Source organism: Eulemur rufifrons, chromosome 3, assembly GCF_041146395.1.
Source record: "Eulemur rufifrons isolate Redbay chromosome 3, OSU_ERuf_1, whole genome shotgun sequence".
NCBI lineage: Eukaryota > Metazoa > Chordata > Mammalia > Primates > Lemuridae > Eulemur > Eulemur rufifrons.
In genome coordinates this window covers 56366683-56391395 of record NC_090985.1, presented here as the reverse complement: position 1 = coordinate 56391395, position 24713 = coordinate 56366683, and the positions used below count along the sequence as shown (strand labels likewise).

At 36.4% G+C, this 24713-nt stretch overlaps 1 protein-coding gene and 1 non-coding gene across 37 annotated transcripts in view; one reads left to right on the top strand and one right to left on the bottom strand.

Annotated features, from left to right (window-relative positions):
* The window catches only part of RIMS2 (regulating synaptic membrane exocytosis 2), a 640638-nt gene that overhangs the window by 604609 nt on the left and 11316 nt on the right, over positions 1 to 24713 (top strand). The window lies entirely within an intron of this gene.
* LOC138382300 (small nucleolar RNA U13) lies at positions 19478 to 19579 on the bottom strand. Its single transcript, XR_011233387.1, has one exon. It is a non-coding gene; the product is annotated as a small nucleolar RNA U13 (small nucleolar RNA).

The window sequence follows — 24713 nt, the reverse complement described above, 5'->3', positions numbered from 1 at the left end:
ATGTTCTGAGATAAAGGCAAATATTACCATAAATTTAATTGCAGAAATAATGAAAATGATCATTTAATCTTTCTTTTTCATCTTCTCATTCTCTATCTTTTGACTTTTTCAACTTTTATGCAAGTTTTAGGTTGACCAGCTACTAAAGTGCAACATCTGTTCTTTACTTTCAAAATTGCTGAGTAAAAACCAAAAATGCTTTAGAAACTGAAATCACAAAAGCTTGAAATTTATTTGTACCATATTGACATAAAGCCTGGGATGAGGAAAAAGATTGTATATTTTGGATTTCTTATTTAGGTCAAAGGTAATTGCCCAAGACTATTAAACACCTTTAGCAATTTTAAGTCAGTGTAAAAATGTCAATTTCATGGATTTTTATCTCTCATGACTTAAGTGCAAAGATCGTTTGTTACAGCAAAAAATAAAAATAAAGTAAAATAATTTATGATTCCGAGAGTTGGTTTTTAATAAACCAAACCAAAATATATCCACAAATATTTCTATTTAGCATAGAATCATTTGCTGTAAAGAAGAATAATTTAAGTGACAAAGGCAATTGATATCAGAATATCTTACATCAGTCTTTACAACTAATGAATCCTCATGTTACCAAGAACAAGTGTATATCAACAGGAAGGAGGTTGTCAGGTCAGTCTGCAACATGGTTTATAACCTTATCCTGAGCAATTCTTTCTTTCGGCAACCAGCCTTTTCTGGGTTAACTGGAAAACACTTAAATAGTGACGGAAAGAGCTATTTCATTTTCTAATTTTTTTAGCATATTCACCTCTGGGCCTCACTGCCTATTTTTTATTTTTTCCACTACTTCCCAGAAGGACTTATTTCTCTTCCCTTCCCTTGGTACAAACCAATGGTTTGCATTCTCCTCATCATCACCTATATCATTTCTAGCACAGAAAAGGGTCAGCCTGCCAAAAGTGCAACTATGTTCCTGATTGAACTAATCTGTGGTCTAGATATCATAAAACTACTTAATGTAATAACTTTATTGTGTACTTACCTAAGTGGCCAGCCCTCTATTTCAGGAATAAACTGATTTAACATACTTTAAAGCTTTTGTGATTTTTAAAAAACGATTACAAAAAGTGATACATAATCAATGTATAACTTTCTAGCCCTGTTAGTATTGATGGGACCAAAATACATGTATAGCTATGCAATATTGATGTGTTCTTTTTTTTTTTTTTTTTTTTTTTTTTTTTTTGAGACAGAGTCTCACTCTGTTGCCCAGGCTAGAGTGAGTGCCGTGGCGTTAGCCTAGCTCACAGCAACCTCAAACTCCTGAGCTCAAGCGATCCTCCTGTCTCAGCCTCCCGAGTAGCTGGGACTACAGGCATGCACCACCATGCCCGGCTAATTTTTTCTATATATATATTTTTAGCTGTCCATATAATTTCTTTCTATTTTTAGTAGAGATGGGGTCTCGCTCTTGCTCAGGCTGGTCTCGAACTCCTGAGCTCAAACGATCCGCCCACCTCGGCCTCCCAGAGTGCTAGGATTACAGGCGTGAGCCACCGCGCCCGGCCAATGTGTTCTTATAAGAAAGACAAATATAGATTTAACATTGGTGTATAGTTAAAGTAAGCATTGTGGTTTTAGAGATGTATTGTAAATATTTATTTTGAACCAAATAATTTACTGTTTAGTTCAAGTCACATATACCACCCATTTTTATGTAAGTATATGTGGTGAGAGACATCTGTGATATGGTATACAGGGCACTGAACCTGAAATCAGACAATCTGAGTCTTGCTCTGCCAATTTCTAGATATGCAAGTCATTTAATATTGTTGAGTCTTTATTTGTTCATCTGTAAAAAGATAATGATGACATTCTCTCAGGATTGATGTAAGAATTAAGTGACAAAATTTGTGTAATATGTTCTATAAATTCTAAAGTATAGTATATCTATTTTAAAAAATCTAACATAATCTATAAAATATGCTAGTACATATTCATCAAATACATGTACTATACTATGATAGGATATGCAATTATATCTGTTTATCTTCAAAAAGATGGTTTTCATATATAATAGTAAAATCTTTTTTAAGGCCATATTTTGCTTTTAGAAGGCAATTTATTGTGTATATTTGTGACTCAGTTTTTCTCCAATTATCTTAGGATGAATAAGAAAGGTATAAATAATTTGGAATACTGAATTATGATGATTCTGGAATTATACTTAGTTTTATATAATAGAACTATATATTGGCCCATTATTAGAGAAATACATCCAAAATTACATTTACTGTATGTATATTTTGATATGAAGGAATGACATCTCTAATCTTATATCAGTAATTTTTTATATAAATTTTTAAAATTCCTTGAGGGGTGATAGTACTTATATCAGAATGGATTAAGGAATAATAAACCAACTTATTAAAATATATAAACCAGAAATATTATTTAGATAATATTTATTATACATAGGGAAACAATTGAGCATAGGACAAAAAAAGTAGAATTCTAGATTTTCTCAATAAGTTCAGTATATTCCACAAGGTATCGTTCAAGACTAGAAGTGTCTGGCCATTATTGTGGTCTGTCTCTCTGGTACCTATGTACCAACATTCTTTCTTTAAAGCTCTCTTCTCCTAAATAAGATGATTTTCTTCCTTCTTTCCCTCTCGTTCTTTCTACTTCCCCTTGTGCCACTCTTCTGTCACTCATCTATATCTCTAAGATCTTGGGGGGAAAATACCATAAAGCTTCACAGGACAACCTTATTCTGAAACTGCAAGAGAGAAGTGATGCTCGTGTAGAAATAGATGCATCTGGGCTATTCCAGACTAACCTCTTGTTGGCACATGAAGCCAGGTCATTAACACAGAGAAGGCAGGTCCTAGGCAACTCGGGACTAATAATCACTGATTCAGTTCTCAGACTTCCTAACCCCAGGTAGTCACTAGTAGAAACCCAAGATATTCCTTTCCAGAGTAACTTTCAATGATAATTATGATGTCCATGGGTGCCAAAATAAAAGTTTTCCACCCACTCCTAGCCAATTTATTTCTTTAAGATTTCCCAGCTCAATCCCTCTTTCTTGATACTTTCTTCCTGATCTGAAAGTTAGGAATATCCTATCAAAAGTACTCAAATTTTTCTAACCAAGTTAACTTATGCCTTAGGAGAATCTGACTCATGAACTTCCCACTTTCTCCAAATATAATTGTATTTGTATGGTAACAGCTGTTTCCTCTTATTATCCCTTGCCTCATTCTGGCAAATATCCTAATTTTAAAAATAAGATAAATATAATAAAGATTTTTAAGCCACTTAGTGTCATTCCTTCTAACCAAGAGAAAATGACAGATATTCTTGGAAATAAAATGTTTACTCTTTAATTTAAATTTCCTGTTATATAAAATAAGTATTTTATTACATTAGATTCATGTTTTTCAAACTTTTTCAAAAGTAAGAAACACATCATATATCATAACTCAATATACATGATGTGTACATACACACATACATATTCATGAAATAATACTGCAATTCATGCACTAACCACATGGGCTGAACTCTGATTGGTATTTCATTTTATTTTTTAAAATGCTGAGCAAAACCTAATAAGATATTTTCATGACTCACAAACTTGTGACCCACACTTTTTAAAAAATTAGATAACTTTCAATAAAGTCCTTTCAGTTTCTAAAATTCTTATTCTCTTTGTTCTTATAATGAAAATCTCATTTAATAAAAAAAGTTGCTATTCTCTGAATAAAAGTAATATGGTATGAAAAAGTACTCATGGAGTTCTCTGGTTTTATGAGTATTCTCTTGAAATACTGGTATTTTAGGAAGATGAATAATGAAAGGAAATTGGACTAGGAGAGAGTTGTAGGAACTTTAATGAGAAAGGACAAAAGTCTATCAGAAAAACAAAAGCCAGAAACCTGGATGATCCTAACTCCAAACAACCAAAAGTTGTTACTTTTGTTACAGTGTTACTCTTATTTATACTGAAAGTTTTCTAATTTTTAGGGATATTTACGAGGATTGTTAACTTGTATGCCTTTTTTGTACTTTCTAAATTGTGATGTCCAATAGCCAGAGTCCTTAACATACCTAGAAGGCCCTGCATGACCTGTCTCTTTCTTTGCCCTTTCTCTCTCTGACCTTCTTTCCTTCCCAGTCACTCCAGCCACCCCGGCCTCTTTGCTGTTCCATAGTCACACCATGACATCACACCTCAGGCCTTTGCACTAGAGGTTCTCTCTGCCCCAGATTTACTGTCTTCCTGGAATATCTGAATAGCTAACTTCCTCAAACCTGTGTTCAAATGTCAGGTTGTCAGTGAGACCCACCCTGACAATCTTTTTTAAATTGCAGAGTGTCCTATGCCCATTAACTTTATTTTTTTGTTTGCACTTATTGCTCTTTTAACCAGATATAATTTACTGGTTTATTGTGATGCTTCCCCGCCCGCCCCGCTACTAGAATGTGTTCAATGAAAGCAGAGATTTTTAGCTGTTTTTGATCTCTAGTGTATTATAAGCATCTACCTGGCATATACTAGGAGCTCAATTAATATCAATTGAATGAGCATTTGGATCTTTCAGCACATCAAGCAAAGGACTTGTACATATATACTACCCAGGAAATATTTATTGAATAAAAGAACCATTTTAGATTGTATAATTTACATTTTACAAAACACTTTGAAACCCCCTATTACACACACCCAGTAATCGTACTGTGATATGATGAGGACTGGAATCTTGGTACCTGACATTCCCTTCTTTCTAGATAGGGGAACTGAGAGTTTGAGTGACTTGTCTCAGCTTACAAAAAGTGGGGCAATCATTTTGATCCCTAGTAAAATGGATTTAAAGTTGCTTTCTGTTCTGGGATAGAGATTTTCTATTTGCATAATGCATCATGTAATTTTGCTTATGAAAACTAGTTTGTTCTACTATGTGTTGCTTCCAAATTGATGTTAAGAGGATGTTACCTTTTATTTAGATGTTAAGCCTTACAATGTTTGTTGTCATTCCTAGCAACAATGGGTAGTAGATTATTTAACTTGGAGAAAGAAGGCATTAAAAATTCCTGAAATTAAAGCAAAGTTGAGAGACATCATGATGCTTTTTCAGTGTTGTTTATTGGTTCTTGATATTTTTAAGCTTTTTTTCCTTTCTGTTGACTTTTTAATAAAGAGTAAAAGAGAAAGTTTAATTGTAGGTTTTCATGGAACCTGTTAAAAAAATGGGGAGCTTTTGTGTTATGACTTGAAAAAAATTTCAGTATTTCTTATCTGTGCTTGAGGAGCGTTAACAAATTGTTAAGTGAAGCTGAGGAAAGGGAAAGTGTCTACCAAAAATTTACCTGACATATTATGCATCTGAGATGCCTAACTTACTGCATCTAGTCAGTCACCATTCTCTGGCCTTTACCACGCGGAGGGAGGAGGAACTCGCAGGAGCTACATAGGGCAGCTGCCCAGAACCTGAGGCGCGCGCCCCGGAGCTGCCAGCCCCGCCGAGGTGCCGCTGCCGCCGCCACCTCCCTTCGGGCCGCTGATTGGCGGGGACCACAGCATCAGCAGCATCTCCGGGCAAGGGGAGGGCGGCGAGACTCGCAGCTCCAGCCTCCAGGATCCTCAGCTCCCTCCTGGGCGAGACCTCGGACCGTCACTGCCAGCAGCCGCTTCTCCGCCCGCCACCGCCTCCTTGAGTCCCTTCCCCAGAAAAGTGGGGGTCCTAGCAGCCGGGAAAGCCACGTCTCCTGCGGGCCCGCTCAGGGAGACGGGGACCAGAGTCCCGGGGTCCTGCGGCGCCAATCCAGCCCCTGGCCCCCTGGCCCCGGAACCGCTGCGGTCGCCGCGCCCCAGCCGCCAAGACGCCGCGTATCTTGTACCGCGGGAAAAGCGGGTCCTCGTCCAAGATGGGCCGGCAGGGCTTGGGGGGTGCCGGCGCCGCGGGACGCTCCATGCAGCGCTCCCAGAGCCGGAGCAGCCTCTCTGCTTCTTTCGAGGCACTGGCCGGCTACTTTCCCTGCATGAACTCTCTGGAGGAGGAAGAAGGAGGTGAGACACCCGTGCCCCGTAGTTGGTGTCTCTGTTTAGGTCTCGGAGAGTCGGTGGCCGGAGGGTTGGCAGGGGCAGAGAGAATGCCACCACGTAGCAGTGCTCTAACCCCTCCGCTGTCTCACCGGGCGAGACACCCCCTAGAGCGCGCAACCTGCTCAGAGTTCTGTTTACTGGGTTGTTTGGAGAGCTCCGCAGGCACCAACTTGGGAAACAGCTCTCCTGGTGAAGTTGAATTAGCAAGTGCTTGGAAGTTGAATAAGGGTGTAGACTGGGGGGAGGCAAGGCAGCATCTCTTGAGTGCAGCCCACTCTGTCTGGGTGTTAGCGTTTGGCCTCAAGGATGGAAATACTTGAAAACTAATGGGAAATGCAGAAGCAAAACTTTGAAACAGAAATCTTCCCGCCGTGGGGAAACTGCGGCCTCGGGGCCACATGTGGCCTTCTGGAGCCTTGAGTGAGGCCTTTTGACTGAATCCAAATTTCGTTTGGATTCGGTAGAGTGATCTGGAGGGCCACATGTGGCCTTGAGGCCACAGGTGCCCCACCCCTGCGAGGGTTGATAGTTCTAAAGGCGAGTTTGTGCTGTGGTCACTTGGAACTCTGTTCACAAGGCGCAAAACTATGACTCTGTTGGTTGCCTGTCTCTGGTGTTTGAATGATTCCATTGTATTTAAGTTAATGAAAAAAATCGGGAGGAGGACTCGCTCTTTTAAACTTTTCACCAAGTGGTTTGGAGTCCTTCATGAAGTTTTGAATAACAGAACATATATTTTATTCAAGAAGAACTTTCCTATAAGATTTAACAACAAACACTGAAAATACAATTTATAAACCAAAGTGAGAATTGACTGGTAATTAATAGCCTCCCAATATTTGAAATACCATTTGTTAAGTTATTGATATGCTAGTTGCAAATTGTTCATCTCTAGACATATATCCGGAGTAAATTATCATGATGTTAACTCTATTATTGTATATAATTGGATTTGTTTTGCTTTTATTCTGTGACAATGACCTTTATCAGGAAATCTGTGGTGAGCCCTAATTTATAAGAAACTACTTGCTCTTAAGAATAGGTAGAAATAATTTTTTCCCCCTATTTTCCCTGATGGGAGGCGGGGAAGTGGAGGATGGAGGATTAATAATATGTTTGGAATGTGGTCTTCAAACGAATTCATTAGTTAGAGCTACCTGAGTTTCTTCTAGCTTATTGTTGCAATCTCAGTTTGATATAAATCAATACAGGGTTAGCAGTAGGATACTCACCTATATAAACAATACTTAATTTTCATACTAGTCCTTTGCTGTTTTTGTTTGTACATTTACATTTCACTTGTTTTCTTAATTAAATACTAAACTCTATGAAATGTAAGCAAGTCAAGAAATTAATAAATTAAATTGAGTAACTAAATGATCATAATTATAGCTAAAACTTTTAGTAATTATTATTAGGCAGACACTGTTCTAAGAACTTGACATGTATTGACTCTTTTATGCCCACAACAACTTAATGAGACAGCGCTTTTCTTATCCCCACCCATTTCACAAGTGAGGAAACGGAGTCAGGGAAAGGTTCAGAACTTGCCCAGGGTCACCCACATGGTAGGTGATAGAGTCGGCATTTGTACCCAGCAGTCAGCAACACAACCTAGGCACTCAGCTCCCAAGCTGTGCTAGATTATTTTTGGTGTATACTTGGCCACATTCACATACCTAGTAAGTGGTGAGGCTAGAACTCAAACAGGTGTGCCTGAAAATACTCATTTAAATAAAACATACATTATTATGGACTTATTTCACAACTTTTAATTTTTACACCAAGTCTTCAGTCTTGAGTTTGCTTCAGATAGCATTTTTCTTTAAATTATAACTAGGATTGTTGGATTTACAAAATACCAGCCTAAAAGCCTTGCCCAAGAGCCTTTTAAGCAAGAAAAACTTACATAAATGTGAAAATTTTAAAGTACATTTGCTTAACCTTGGCTCATACAGACTAATCCCAAAGGAAATTCCTACATCTACAAATGGGAAATTGGAACAGATTTCTGTCCCATAATATGGCTTCTTGAGTTGCCAAGACAAAATGTTTTATATGGAAGGCAGCATTTTTAAAGTTAACCATACAGTTCTCTACTAGTTACTAAAGAGAAGACTCTCTCCATAAATGAGAGCTCTTTCCACTGGTGTATAGTCATTTTTATAGCCCTGAGAGGACATTTTAACTGTCTTCTTTGATTTTGCAATTCTCCTACCACCTTTGAAAGTCCTGAGATTTTTAAAGATATTTCAACATACCCTGCAGAATTGTAAAAGTTAGAAATCATTGGCCCGAAGCAGTGCTTCTCTATAATTTTTTTTTTCTATTAAGACACCCACACAGGACGCTTGAAAGTCATATGGATAACATACTCAGGAATATGTTATTATAGTCATAACTGTGAAACCCATTATCATTTATAAAGTAAATCTATCCCACCATATGATTTTCATACTGGTTGAGAACAACGTGTTTGGAAGAGCACTGCTCATATTAACCAATATGATTTGAATAAATTAACCAATCAGTTCAGTAAGCCAGTCTGGTTTTAAAGCTAGTCTTTTTTTTTTTTTTTGTTGTTGGTCTTCTCAGAAATATGCAATAGCTAAATAATTTCAAATGTATCCTGTCTTCCAGTTCATATCCACATTTCATTCTTACACAGCATACATAGGCATTACCATTCTACACAAAAAGTGCTGAGAAGTCTATGGAGAGACCATATTCTTTTCATTCATTCATTCATTCAAAAATATTGATGATGTTTGATGTGTTAGTACCTAGCAGTCTCTGAGTTAGGTGGATATGCTGCCTTCCCTCTTACAGCTTACAGTTCAATAGAGATATAGACATAAATGGAAATAACTGTTGTAATTACAACTGTGAGAAGTGTTGGGAGGCAAAGTACAGAGCATTTAACCTAATTTAGGAGTTACAGAAGGGTGCCTTGAGAAAGTGAGAATTAAACATTGATTCAGATGTCAGTGATAGCTCTCAGTTTCTCATGAGCCCAGCCGGTATCAGCAGCCTCCCACACACCTTTAAACACAGCTTGCCCAGAGTTCACAGCCAGTAAGTGGTGCAGCCAGATTCTAGACCCATAATCTGGCTCTGGGATTCATAATCCAACTACTCGGTGCATTATTTCTTTATTATTATACTGCCTTTTCTTCTAATGTGCTAAGGTCTTGAAAACCAACTACAACAATAAAAGTAATTTATTGTGCACCTTCTGTGTGCCACGTTCCTTTAATTTCATGATAATTCTTCAAGGACTTTATTTTCCTTGTTTTGTACATGTGAAAACTGAAACTCAGAGAAGTTAAACAACTTGCCCACAGATCATAGATCTCAATGGGCCTGACTTGAGTGAAGATGAAAGGGGCATTCCTATGAGCAAAATAAGTTAAGATTGTTGACTGGTCTTTGTGGCATCATTTTTGTATACTTAAAGTTTTGTTTTTGTTTTTTTTTTGGAGGGGGTTTGGCATCCTTGTCCCTGGGGAGTGTATTCCAGATAGATGTTCTCCAAATATCTGAGTTTGTTTTTTAAGTAAAAATAAAAATTGTGCCTTACATGTTATTTAACAGTTTATAAATTATGTTTACTTATTTTATCATTGAATCCTATAAGATAAGAATTATTTTCACTATATAAACTACTTAGCCCCAACACTGAGTCTGCCTCCCTAATGTAGAATATTACTGTGCATAGAATTTTTAAATATTACAAGCAATTATAAGAAAGAAGGAACTATTTTAAGGAAATGTTACCATTCTTAATAGGAGAAGCAGCCCCACAATTTCTCACCCACAGATCCAAGGGCAAACGGTTATGGCCCTATAATGTAGAAAAATGGCAAATATGGTTTGGCAATCATACAGGAGAAATCCTATCAACTTAATGCTATTTAAATTAATAAATTAACTCATATAATTTCTTTTACATGCCACTAGCTTAAAAATTAAATTATAGGAAAACTAAGAAATAGAACTAGTTTTAAAATCACCAGAAAACTGAGCATAGATTCTTTGCATGTGATAGTGAAGTTATGAGAAATTAATATAAATGTGAACTAAATAGCCTCGGAATAAAAAGACCTATTTAACTCTCCCTTACTCTTTAAGAGGCTATTCATCCAATAAGAGAGTATAAAGAGACAGTATCTTATTTTAATCTTTGTGTATAGTAAATAATATACTTAATTCTTAATAATCAGTTCCAGTTGATTAAAATAGATGAGGACTTTGCCCATACTCCACTGAAATAAAAAATTCTCCATACATTTAAATGTAATCCTCCTAAGTACAAACATCATACCTAGTACAGTAGGTATTCAGTAAGTGTCTATTAATAATATCAGTATATGATTCTACCATTCTTTTCACACTGAATATCAATATAACTGACTGCCATCCATCCATTATATTTATTCTGCTTTTAAAATGTAACATGTGATCTAGACTTCTTAAAATGCAACAATCGTAGTTTTTGCATATTTTCATAAAGCCATCATGGAGGCAGGATGTGGACAGACGGTTATAGGTGACTATGGATCTTTTTATAGGGGATATTATTTTTTCTAGATTATGACTATGTGTAACAAATTTCATAAATAATTCCATACATATCCAATAATAGCACAATATTTTATATTAGATTTATATTCTAGGCAGATAAAGTAAAGCAAAAGATTTTTTTTTTTTTGTGCTTACTATACATCAGGCAAAGCTGAATATCTTTTTTTTTTTAATTTTTTTATTTCAGCTTATTATGGGGGTATAAAAGTTCAGGTTATATACGTTGCCCATATACCGCCTATCCCCCCGAGTCAGAGCTCCAAGCATGTCCATTCCCCAGACAGTGCGCATTGCACTCATCATATAGGTATACACCCATCGCCTCCTTCCACCCCCCCCCAGTCAGCACCTTCAAGCGTTACAATTCCCCAGAGGGTGTGCAACTCACTCATCATGTAGGCGTACACCCATCCCCTCCCCCCACCCTCCACCTCAGTCTGATATCTGATTGGTATCATTCCCAAATGTGCATTTAGGTGATGATCAGGGAAACCAATTTTCTGGTGAGTACATGTGATGTTTGTTTTTCCATTCTTGGGATACTTCACTTAATATAATGGGTTCCAGTTCTCTCCAGGAGAACCAAAGAGATGTCCTATCGCTGTTATTTCTTATCGCTGAGTAATACTCTATGGTATACATATACCACAATTTACTAATCCATTCATGAATTGATGGGCATTTGGGTTGTTTCCACATCTTTGTGATTGTGAATTGTGCTGCTATAAACATTCGGGTACAGGTGTCTTTGTCATAGAATGACTTTTGTTCCTTTGGGTAGATGCCCAATAATGGGATTGCTGGATCGAATGGTAGGTCTATTTGAATCTGTTTAAGGTATCTCCATAATGCTTTCCACAGGGATTGCACTAGTTTGCAGTCCCACCAGCAGTGTATGAGTGTTCCTGTCTCTCCGAATCCACGCAAACATGTGTTGTTTTGGGACTTTTTGATAAAGGCCATTCTCACTGGAGTTAAGTGATATCTCATTGTGGCTTTGATTTGCATTTCTCTGATGATTAGGGATGTTGAGCATTTTTTCATATGTTTGTTAGCCATTCTTATATCTTCTTTTGAAAAATTTCTATTCATGTCGTTTGCCCACTTTTTGATAGGGTTGTTTGATTTTTTCTTGCTGATTTTCCTGAGTTCTAAACAGATTCACAAAGGAACAATTCCACTCAATGCCTATCACATATTAATCTAAGATTCAGAACCTTTCACTGCTATGTGTCCAAATATTATCCTTAAAGTAATTTAAAACTTAAGTTCAAATCAAATTCTAATTTTCTTTCATCCTTTAGTAGGTTCACTAAATTCAAAACCAGTTTCCCTATAGAGAGATCTTATATATAATGACTTCCAAAGGAAACCCACTAGAATGTTGAAATAGCAGCATCCCTTTCCTACTGAGGACTATGTTTTAATGTAAATATTCTCTGCTGTTGTTAAATAGGCCCTTATTATGGATCAGACAAGATCATTCTATGTATTTATTCTGTTTCACATTGTAACGGTTTTTGGTTGGGAAGAAAGGGGATTTATCTAATGCTATATATATATATATATAAAATAAGATTATTTGAACAATTGAAGAAAAGCTGACATAAAATGATAGAATTGATTCTAGTTTTGAAGAAGTCTTCTATACTTTTTTCACCTGAAAATGAAAACAAGGTATTTATTTTAATGTAAATAATGCTTTATGCAAAGTTGCTTTACTAAACCCATGAGCAGAAATCCCACCAGGCCTCACGTGGGCCTAAACTAGGAACCAGAAGGCTGTTGGGAAGCCATAAGCACTCTTTCCATTTCTTGCCATTGCTTCTATCTCTGCATAACTGCTTTGTTCCTTCTCAGCAGCCAGGTCTCTCCCTTGCTCTACTACCCAGACAATGTGGCCAGTGGAAAACGGCAGCCTCCATGTTCACCTGTCACAGTTCCACCCACACTGCAAATTTCTGTCTTTCTCAGTCCCAATCCCAAGTTCCCAAAAATGAGATTTCATTTACCCAGTTTGGTTCAATTCAATACAGCCAGGGGGCAGGACAATATATATAAATTTAGTAGCCAATAATGCATTTCTGTGGGCAGCTGGGAAGGAAAGAGGTTACTGTGAGCTTTGCAGACATTGCCAGAGGTGTCTGCTTTTGTCTGGATTATCAAGAACAATAGAATTGAAGTATCATTTTTTAAGATTTAGATCTTGTCTAATGAGGCTTCAATGAATGGAAAATTTATCTTATGTATTTAAAATAAAGTGATTGGTGGTTCCTTTATCATTCCTGTAAATCAGAGGCCAGGAAGTTAACATACATCAGTGAAGTAGGACAGATGTAAGACAAAAGGGAAAGACAAGGACTCTGAAGAGCTAGGGAAAGCTTACCCATCCAAAAGGAATGATGAATAGTCACTTCTAGCTAAGTGATGCCAAATTGAATATCAGCCCAAGGTTGGCAAATTTACTCTTCTTTTTTCCCCCAAGAGAAGCTATAATCTGGTTGTTTATTTAAAACCTTTAAATTTTAAAATGTTGGCACTTGAATAAAAACTTTTAAACATTATTTGGGCCAAGCAAAACACTCTTATTGACAGAATGTAGCCCAAAGACCACCAATCTTCAACTTCTGCCAAGGAAATGTTTCCTTCCCAACTTTTCTCAGTTCCCTTTCTTCCTTCCCATTCTCTTTGTCACCTTGACAGTTTGGTATATATCGGCTTCCCTTTGAAATCATTGATCGCCTCCCAACCTGCTCTTCCTACCTTCCCTATCTCTCTACTCCAATCTAAGTTCACTGTCCCTAAATATCAATTCTCTTAAATACCATCTCGATCCTCCTCTCCTCTCCTCTCCTCTTTGTTTCTTTCTTTCCTTCCTTTCTTTTGGGGTTTTTTGTGGGGGAGGATTTTTTATTGTTTCTTTTTTTGAGACAGGGTCTCACTATATCGCCCAGGCTGGTCATGAACTCCTGGGCTCAAATGATCCTCCCACTTCAGCCTCCAGAGTAGCTGGGACTACAGGCATGAGCCACTGCACCCAGCTCAAATACCATCTTGATCTTGACCCTACTTTTTCTTCAAAAACTTCAAGAGATCCCATCTCCTACTAAATAATTAGCCTAACATTCAAAGTCTTTAATAATCTGGTTTTTATGTACAGTTTAGCTTCCATACCTTCCAAGCCTGGTAATTCTATAAAACTAAGCTCTCCTGCTCTTTGCTTCCAAATTCTTATTCATGCCTTCGTTTCTATTTTTCTTCTATCACTGTGCGTACATCCTGTCTAATTGCCCTTCAAAACTCAGCTCATATCCCATTTATTCTATGAAGTCTTCAGAAGCTATAAGAGTTTGTGTAGGCAGAGGAGAAACTGCATGGGCTTGGAGTTAGACCTGGATTTGAAATACTGACTCCACCTCTTCTAGTTATGTGAACTAAACAAGATACTTAATTTCTTTCAGCTTTAGTTTTCTCATTTTTATGTGAAATGTACATAATAATACCTATCTTAGAGGAATGCTGTGAACTAGTGCTATTATGTTTAGTATTCCCATATAATCTCATTTTAAAATATTTTTACCTTTTGCTGAATCTCTAGATATGTGTTATCCAATATATGAGGTCCTAGCCACATGTGGCTATTTAAATAAATTAAATTTAAAATTTAGTTCCTCGTTTCTACTAGCCACATTTCAAGTGGTCAGTAGCTACATGTGTTTAGTGATTACCTTTACCAGATAGTGCAGAATTATAAAACACTTCTAATATTCACAGAAAGTTCTGGACAAAACACTGTAGATACTTAATACTACTTATAAAGCACTTAGCACATATTGCCTTGTATTGTCATTTATGTACTATCTTATTTCACCTACTAAATTGAAAGATCATGTAATTGGAAATTATATGATCATGTGTTATATTTTCATTTCCCACATTACCTTATACCTAATAAGTATAATTCTTAACAAATATGTAGCAAATGAATAAATGAACAAGTACTTGGTTTGTTTTTATGTTCATATCATGGAATGGAAAGAAGCTAGTGGAGCTTGAAAGGGAACATACCGTTTAAATGACTTTTCATTCTTGCAGGTACAAAAGTGCTTGAATGGCATGCATTCAACCTAAGGGTTGGGTATATTTATCTTCATATATACTGGGAACATATTTTTCCATCATAAATTATAAATAAAACATACATATGCAATATGTTTCATTTAGGGTGCCTAGTTGCAATCAACAGAAATCAATTCTGGCAATTTAGGTAGGGCAAGAAAGGTATTTGCTAAGGGATACTGGATAGGTCATAGAATCTCTAGGAAGGCTGGAGAAACTGGGCTAGGAATGATGCCCAGAACTATACTGCAGAGTCAATCCTGCCAAACTACCCCTGCTGCTTGTCACAGATATCACAGCTTGCACATTTGCAGGACTGATGGTGAATCACTGCATTCTGCTACATGACCGCTCCTGGAAGTTATATATTCTGGCCACCATTTTATTATAATGGAAGCCTATGATGTCTCTGTTTATTTGCGGGGGTAACTTCAGATTCAAAGTTTGAGAAAGCAGTGCCTCGACCGTGTGCTCATACCCTAATGCAAAGTAGGCTATATCAGTGACACCTGACAATTTTAACTTCTACAATGGAAGGATGAGGGTATTTTTCATACAGGGGAAAAGGCTTCAAATGCTGATGAGGCAAAAACATTAACAAATATCCACTTTGTGATATAAAATTAACAGTAGTAAAAAAAGCTATTAAACTCAATATAATTAGCTGTTTTTAATTTTTTTAAATAATAGTTTGCCATTTGGTTATTTTCCCCTTTGTTCAATGAGCATAAGCAGATACGAAAGGAAGAAAATCTATGGGAGAAATCTAAGGTAAAGAATACGGTTTTCTCAGTTTTAACTTTTTCTATAGATTTGGCCATCCAAATATCCATGCACACTCTTATATTTGCATATAGAACATAATCAATCCTTCCCTAGAAAGACAACCTTAAAATCTCATCCATTTACTGCAGGCCAGTTGAAATCCAGGATCTTTGAGTAATGCATAGTCTTCTTTCTCATATTCAGATGTGGCTTTTCATGTTATGGTGACTTGTAAGCCTAAAAACAAGTTATCTGCTCCAATACATCCAATTTAAATGGTATGATAACAACAGGATAACCAAAATAAAAATTCCCATTTAGAAAGGAGAGAATAGGAAACCTAAAGAATGTATCATCCATAGGAATTATCAAATCCCTCTCAGTAGGACTGGCAAAAGATTGACAGTAAAATATTACTTCTTAGTTTACTGCTCTCGCAACCCTAGTTCTATTTTCTGGAAGGTATTTCTTTGTTGTTTATTCTCCATGGCCACAAAAGTTTGCATTGAAGAGATGGCTCCATAGCTCTCATAGCTTGTTTATTGCTAGTGCTGATTTGAGAACTCAGTTGTTATCTTAGGAGTTCGACAGAATTTTGTAAGGTAGACTAGTAATTTTTTGTTTTCTATATAAGTCCTTCAAAAATTCAGTAAGTTTATAGTCTATTTGCTTCCAATCAGCTTCAAGTATAACTCCAGCCAAACACCTCATTAGACAGAGATTTTCAGCCTAAAGATTCTGGTCTTTTAGTTTCTAGCCTCTGTGCTCTCCCCGCTTCCTTTGCTCTCAACAGCAACCACCTTGATATCATTTGAAAAAGATGGGTTTGGGTGAAAAGGCAACCCCTTAGTCCAATTTGGCTAGCAGGCTTTCTCACTTTGCATGGCTAGACCCCAGTTATTTATGCATAGTTTTCTTTCTGCAAATTTAGGATAATTTCACATGTCATTCCAGTCATTTTTCAAATAAGGATTTGTATAGCATTTTATAATTTTTAAAATTGTTTTTTACATGGATTATAGTATTTGATTCTTATTCTTCACCTAAGAAGAATACATGTCATATGCTCTATGACTGTGGTCCCCAACCCCTGGGCCACAGACTGGTACTGCTCTGTGGCCTGTTAGGAACCGGGCTGCATAGCAAGAGGTAAACAGGCAGGCGACTGAGCAAAGCTTCATCTGTATTTACAGCCATTCCCCATCTCTCGCATCACCACAAAAGCTCTGCCTCCAGTCAGATCAGTGGCAGCATTAGATTCTCGCAGGAACCTGAATCCTACTGTAAACTGCACATGCAAGGGATCTAGGTTGCATGCTCATCATGAGAATCTAATGCCTGTTGATCTGAGGTGGAGTTGAAGCAGTGGTACGAGTTCTGGGGAGTGGCTGCAAATACAGATTATCATTAGTAGAGGTTTGACTGCACAATAAATGTAATGAGCTTGAATCATCCTGAAACCATATCCTCCCATCCCCCTCCAGTCCGTGGAAAAATTATCTTCCATTAAACCTGTCCCTTGTGCCAAAAAGTTTGGGGACTGCTGCTCTATGGCATAGGCTAAGTATGATCCCAAGTTTGCACAAAATTACTCTGAGCTTCAGAAAGAAAAGTTACCTACACAAAATTTGCAAATGGTCAATTAGGAACTTGAACTCATATGTTCTGATTCTAAAATGGCATGTTCATCCACCATAAAATACTGCCTCAAAATATCTAACTTGAGAGTTTTGAAGAGATTGGTGGTATTTCACATCCACTCTGGGTAGAGAAACAGGCACAGGTATCAGTGGACTGGTGCATGACCAAGGAAAGGACAGATCTGACAGTTTAAAAAAAAAAACAAAAAGCTAGCGAGGTGTGGTGGCTCACACCTATAATCCCAGCACTTTGGGAGGCTGAGACAGGAGGATTGCTTGAGCACAGGAGTTTGAGACCAGCCTGAGCAATAGCGAGACCCCATCTCTACAAAAAATAAAACAATTAGTGAGGCGTGGTGGCATGTGTGTGTAGTCCCAGCTGCTCAGGAGGCAGCTTGAGCCTGGGAATTTGAGGTTGCAGTGAGCTAGAATAATGCCACTGCACTATAGAAGACAGAGAGAGGCCCTGTCTCAAAAAAAAAAAAAGAAAGGAAGAAAGAAAGAAACCAAAAAGGTGGGGGTGGGTATGCAGTTCTCTTAAGTACCTAAAGTTTAGATCAGGACTTGATTATTTTCTAATGAGTTTTCATTCCTTCTTTTGTTCTGAATTTAGTAATTGAGCTTTTTTCCAACTTTTATTTTGAAATATTTTAAACATACAAATAAAGAATGATATTAATGAAGATCCACTATATAGCTTGATCAACTTTTAATTGACTTTATCTTTTCTTTCTTCACTCACATATCCATAAATATTCACACACACATACACACAGTGTGTATTTTTGCTAAACATTTGAGAATAAGGTAAATTGCAGTAGTCACAACACCTCATTCATAAGTACTGCAGCATACATCTCCTAATTTTTTAAAAAAACTTACGCAAACATAAAATTAACCAAAAACTTCTAATATTCATTCCACATTCAATTTTCTTCAGTTGTTCCAAAAACTATTTTTTGTAGCTCTTTGTTGTTGTTGTTGTTTTTCTTCTTAATCCAGGATTCAGTTAAGGCTCATTCATTGCATTTGGTTGTTACGCTTAATCTAAAACAGTACTTTCACTTTTGTTTTTCATGACATTGACTTTGAAGAGTTCCAACAAAATTGTCTTATAGAATGTCCAACATTCTGAATTTGTCTGATAATTTTCTCTATTTCCTATAAACTGAATATTAGATCTAGAGATGTAATTAGATTCAGGTTAAATGTCATAGGTGATGTAAACTTCATTCATCCCATCAGTACACATATAATGTCAAGATTTCTTATTATTAAGCATGCTATGTTTGATCACATGGTTAAGAGATGACTGCCAGTTTTTCTCCGTGGAAAAGATATATTTATCCCTTTATAATTAGTAATCTCTGGAGTGATATTTTGGCATCATGTGAATATCCTGGTCCACAGAAACTTTTCATCCAATAATTTTAACTTTCGGTGCTGATGAACGAATCAGTTATCACATTGGGAGTGGCAATTTTAATTGAATTTTTATCTGAAACATAATTAAACTTATTTAATAAACTAAAAATGTGTGTTAACTCTGTCCCTTTGCATTATGTCATATGGTATGAATTAATTTCGTATTGGTAACTGATTTTCTCACATGTAGCATTTTCACATATCTTCTATTTTTCTATAGACAAGTATTTTCAACTTATATATTGCTTTTACTAAAAATAAGTGGTTTTATTAATGCGTATGTGAATACTATTATGAATCATGTGCAAAGGGAAAACTAGAAGTAATTACAAATGTAAAAGAATATCAGGAATTAGACACATTAAAATTTTATTTCCAAGAAGACCCTAAGGAGACATCATGACTAAATGTAATGTGGTATCCTGGGTCAGAAAAAGCACTTTAGGTACAAACTAAGGGGATTGGAATAAAGTATAGACTTTAGTCAGTAATCATGTATCAGTAAAAATTCATTAATTCTCACAAATTTACCATACCCACAAAAGATGTTAATAATAGGGGAAACAGGATGTGGGGTATACTAGAATTCTCTGTACTATCTTTGCAATTTTTCTGTAAATGTAAAACTATTCTAAATTTAAATGTTTATTTAAAATTATTTTAATGTGTTTAAAATATGAATCTGAAGTTTAAGGACAATGATTAAAATGTCTTACTTATAAGACAAAGGTCATGAAAACAGTTATAAAATAGAATATCAAACTCGGAGTTTTTTTTAACAGAGCTATATTCAAAATGGTTAATTTTTTAATGATACTGAAAATAAAAAATTAGAAAAATATTTTTTTCATGTCAAGACGGATAATGTGCCAATGTCGTAACAAGGTTTGAGGGAGGCACATCTCACACGTGAGTGTGAAAACCCAATCATGCTTATAAACTACAAAAGGATTAAAAAATTTTGAAAATTTAAAATCTTATTTACAAGAAAATGGAATACTGTCCTACGGCTATTGTATGTATACCTGTCAGTGTAGGTTAGGTTAGAATAACAAACAACTGAAAAATATCAGTGGCTTAACACAAAAAAATTTATCTCTCACTCCTACAACATGTCCACTGAGTAATACATGTGGCCATACTCAGGGACCCAGGCTGATGGATACCTGTTGCCATCTGCTTCCAAGCAAAGAAAGGGGGACGCGGTGAATCATACATCAGCTGTTGAATTTCCTGCCCTGAAGTTACATACAGGCTACTTTTGCTCACATTTCACTGGCCATGCAAGTCATGTGACCACACCCAATTTCAGAAATGGAGGGAAAGTGAATATATTTGAATATCCCTAGAATCCACTGTTAGTGTGACCTCAGCTTGTAGCTTACTGTACCGTAGCTATTAGCTATGTAACTTTCATAATAGTTGTGACAAAGCTGTTGTAACTAATGGATTTGTGTTAAACAATTTAAGAGTCAACTGTTAATTTCTATTTTATTTCAATTGTTAATGAAAATCCTGGATTAGCCCAAAAGAAATTTTCAGATATTTGTCTTTATTTTGTTTAGGCTTTCAGAGGTTTGAATTATATTTATTATAGTAAGAAGACCTGACAAACGTAAGCACATGTTTATACACAATTATAGTAATCTTATGACATGTCCCCCATATTGAGGTCTTGCAGGACCAAACAAGTAAATAAATCAATCTCTTTTATGTCTTGATATAAAATCTGCTGATGATATGTTATATCAACAGTGTCCACCATGGAGTTTGGTAAAGGTGCTGGAGGCAATTCTTTGAGGAATTTAAAAGAGCAAGGTGAAAGAGTTAAAGTACTATTTGAAATTAATGGTTTTGAAAGATGAAAAAGTCCTCTACCAAAGATGAACTAGCTACTCAGGACCTCAGCTTTCTCATTGCTGCAGTGAGAGAGTACATAAACTACATAAGTACACTGGATCCCCAAGATTGCTTCCAAAAATCTGAGCCAATAATTTTAGAAATTTTCATTTTTCATGCATTTTAATATCCTTTAAATGTAGTGCAAATGGCTTCTCTAAATTATACTTACTCTGAAAAATGGTAATTTTGAATGGAATGCAAAAATAGCACCTTATTAACTTAAAGCACATAAGTTGTGTCTAAACTAAAAATTAAAGTCAGTTTTCAGAGTCCGCCAACCAGCCTTCAATCTATTTCCATAAATCATTTACCATATTGACATGGAGAAAATCCTGAATCCAAAGTAAGTCTGTCTGCTATAGATGAGACCTTCCAGGTGGGAGCAAGCAGGCATGGGTTCTGTGGATCCAAGGTTTGAAAGGTCACCATGACATTGAGTTTGACATTGCACTGTGAGCCCTGCTTTGCATGCGGGGCTTAGGATAGTTTCTAAGTCAGCAGTAGAGAGGACCTCTTGACTTTTGTGTCAAGTCACTCAAAGGGTTTTCTGGTTTTCAGATATTGTTAGGGGAAACTGACCCTTTAGTCTTTTATTTAGTCAAGTGGCTTTCTTTGAATACTGAGGGTACAAAGTAAGTTAGTCATCAGACTAACCAGAGCAAAATAACAAGGACACCTCCTATGTTCTGCTTTCTGCCTGTAATGTTTTGCAATTCAAGAACTTGATTTTTACCTGCAGGCATCTTCTCCAAATGCACTTTGGCTTAAAATACCTGATACCAGAGTGAGTGGGGTTAGCGCTTAACAACCACACAATATGGGCTCTACTTCTATGACTTGCAACTCGAGTATTTTTGAACATCTGAATGTACACAGATGTAGATATATTAGACACATATATTTATGTATGTATGTATGTGTATATTTACATGTGTGTGTGTACTTTTTAAAAAATATACACTTTTTTTTTTGTCATGGCTAAGTTTTTACAATTTTGGTTCGTCCACTCCTATGGTCATAATAGGATATCTTCATAAGTCTCCCCATTTAAAAAAAAATTATCTAAAAAGGACTCAGAACTTACTGTATTAGTTGTCTATTGCAGTATAACAATTATCACAAATTTAACAGCTAAAAACAACACCCATTTATTAGTTCACAGTTCTGGGTCACAAGTCTGGCACAGTGTGGCTGGGTTTTTTCCTTGTGACTGAAAACAAGATGTTGTTTGGGCCTGAGTTCTTTTCCAGAGACTCTGGGGGAAACATCTGCTTAAGCCCGTTCAGGTTGTTGGCAAAATCTACTTCCTTGCAGTTGCAGGGCTGAGTTCCCCGGCAGCAGGCATCGCTGTCAGCAGCTAGGGGCTGTTCTCAGGGCCTTTCCACATGGCCCCCTTCCTCTTCAAGCAGGCAAAGGTACACTGACTTTTTCCTGTATTTCAAATATCTCTGATTGCCTCTTCTGGAACCAGCCAGAGAAAGCACTCTACTGTGAAAGGGCTCATTTGGGTAAATTAGGCCCACTCAGCTAATTTCCCTGTCTTTGGGTCCACTGGTTAGTAACCTTAATTATGTCTGCAGAATCCCTTTTGCCATGTAAGGTACCATAATCATGGGAGCCATCTTAGAATTCTGCCTAACACACTAACTTAGACCTTCACTATTAAAAAGATTCAGTTTTTAGGTTGAATAACATGTCAAATCATTTGGAACATTAAATGTGAATCACCATAATTACATTTAGGTTAGATTACTTTTATTGTGAATGTGACTAGAGGTTTTGTGGTGCTGAAAAGTAAATTTACTTTTTAAATAAGTGTATAAATCTATCAGATAATGGGACATTTAAAAAGACATGTTTTAAAGGGTTACTGTAAATGTTTAGTATATTAGCTGGAACTCTTTGATTCTATCAGATGACAGTGAATAGCATATCTCCTCAATGTATGCTGTTAATCATGGTCTTGGTCATACACTAATGACACGAACTCATAGCCTTTCAAGCTGAAAGATATCAGAGATTATCTGCCCTCCTCCCCCTGCCTTTTTGATAAATGAGGAGCCAGAGACTCAGAGAGGGCATATGACTCAAGGGTACCATAGAATCTGTGAGTAGTGGTAGAGGCTGGCCTGGGATACATGTTTTCTGATTCCCTATCTGGTAATAATAATAACAGTACCATTAATTGAAAATTTTCTATGTATCAGACACTATTCTAAGCACTTTAAATGTATTATTTACCTTAATGCCTGTGAGGTGGGCATGATTATTATCATTGTCATTTCACAGTCTGAGAAAAGTGAGTCACAGAGAGGGTATGTAACTTGCTCAGTGTCACCCAGCTTGTCAATGGTAGAGTGGGGATTCAAAGAGAAGCAGTTTGACACCAGGGCTTGACCTCTTAACTGTGCTCTGCTCTTCCCGCCCACCAAGCTGCTTCTAACAGGGCCTGCATATGTAGTCAGAGAGTCAGCAGAGTATAGTCTCCATAGATAGCTGCACAAACAACCCATGTCGTTATATTCTAACAGCAATTTAGTGAATAGCAGAAAATTTGGAGTCTGGGAACTATGAACAAATCCTAATTCTGTCACTTACTATGTGGTTTCGGGGAATTATGTAATCTCCAGGGGCCCTTAGATCCTATATCTGTAAAACAGGGGTTTCAGAGTTGTTAAGAAGAGGATACATGTAAAAGCATCTGTAAACAAAAGGATTACATGCTCATTGTATTGCTATTCTTTGGCAAATGGTGCTGGTTCTCATCACCCTTTAATAGCATATTTTCAAGTCATTTTAGCTATGATAGAGTCAGATCTTAAACAAAAAAACAGTAGATCCTTGGCATTGCAAATTCTATGTCCTGAGATCTTTAGGAATCTCATTTCCTTTGAAAGTCATATGTCTTTAGTACATATACTCATTCCACATTTTCAGCCTTCACTGGAGTTGTATGTCTCACGTGATGTCAATTTTTCACAAGGGCATTGTTCACAGGAAGTGAACATTTCGCCTACATGGAGAGACAGGGGCTCATCTCTCAGCCTGGGTCCCTCACACCAGCCTAGTACCGTCCATGATTCCAATTCACATTTGGAGAAAATTTTATTACTTTTTGATGTAGTCATTTGAGGATCACTCTCAAATAAAATTATAAATATTAAATTCATGAATACCAAGGTTTACTCTGCATCCTTATTCTTTTATTTTTTTAACATTCTCCCTCTGTTTTATATATATGTGTATTTTCTTGCTTTTGCTACACCATTTGAAAATAAATTGCAGACAATATAACATTTCAGGTCTAAATACTTTAGCATGTATCTCCTAATGAGAAGAAAATTCTTTATAATACATGCCATTATCTACCTTAAGAAAAATAACAATTTCCTAATCCCATCTAATATCCAATACATAATTCAAATTTTCCCTACTTGTTCTAAAATTACTTTTATGCTATTTTGCTTGTAGAGTTTCTTGTTTTGTTTTTTTTTTTTCCCCAAACAAGAGGCCAGACTACACTCATAGCATTTGATGGTTATATCACTTTGATATATTTTAATGTAGAACAATTCCCTCACCTTGTTTGTTTGTTTTCATGATGTTAACCTTTTTTTAAGAGATTAGGCTAATTCTCTTGAACAATATCTCATGTTCTGGGCTTGTCTGATGGGGGGGGTGTGCATGTGTGTGTGTGTGTGTGTGTGTGTAATTTATCTTGTTACTCTATCCCCTGTATTTTTGAAAACTAGAAGTTGTTTCCAAAGACCTGATTAAAACCAAATTGTATATTTTTGTCTAGAACAACTTGATAAGTGATACTGTGTATTTTATATCAGGCAATACATATGATTGCCTGGCTGTTGGCACTACTAAGTTTGGTCGCTTAAGATGGTGGTAGCCAGGTCTCCCAATATTAAGTACTGGTTTTTTTTCTCTAACAATTAGAACGAATTTGTGGAATGATTATTTGGCTCATATGAATATTCTTTTCCCAATCTTTCATCTAATGGTGTTAACCTCCATTGATGAACCTTGGTTAAATCATTTATTCCATTGAAGGATGCTAATTGGTAATTTTTAAATGTTATTCTTTTACCTTTACTAATATTTCTCTGTAAAAAATAGCTTTCCCTCATCAACAGGGTGGGGTATGCTTTATGTTTTCTTAAGTTCATATCAGT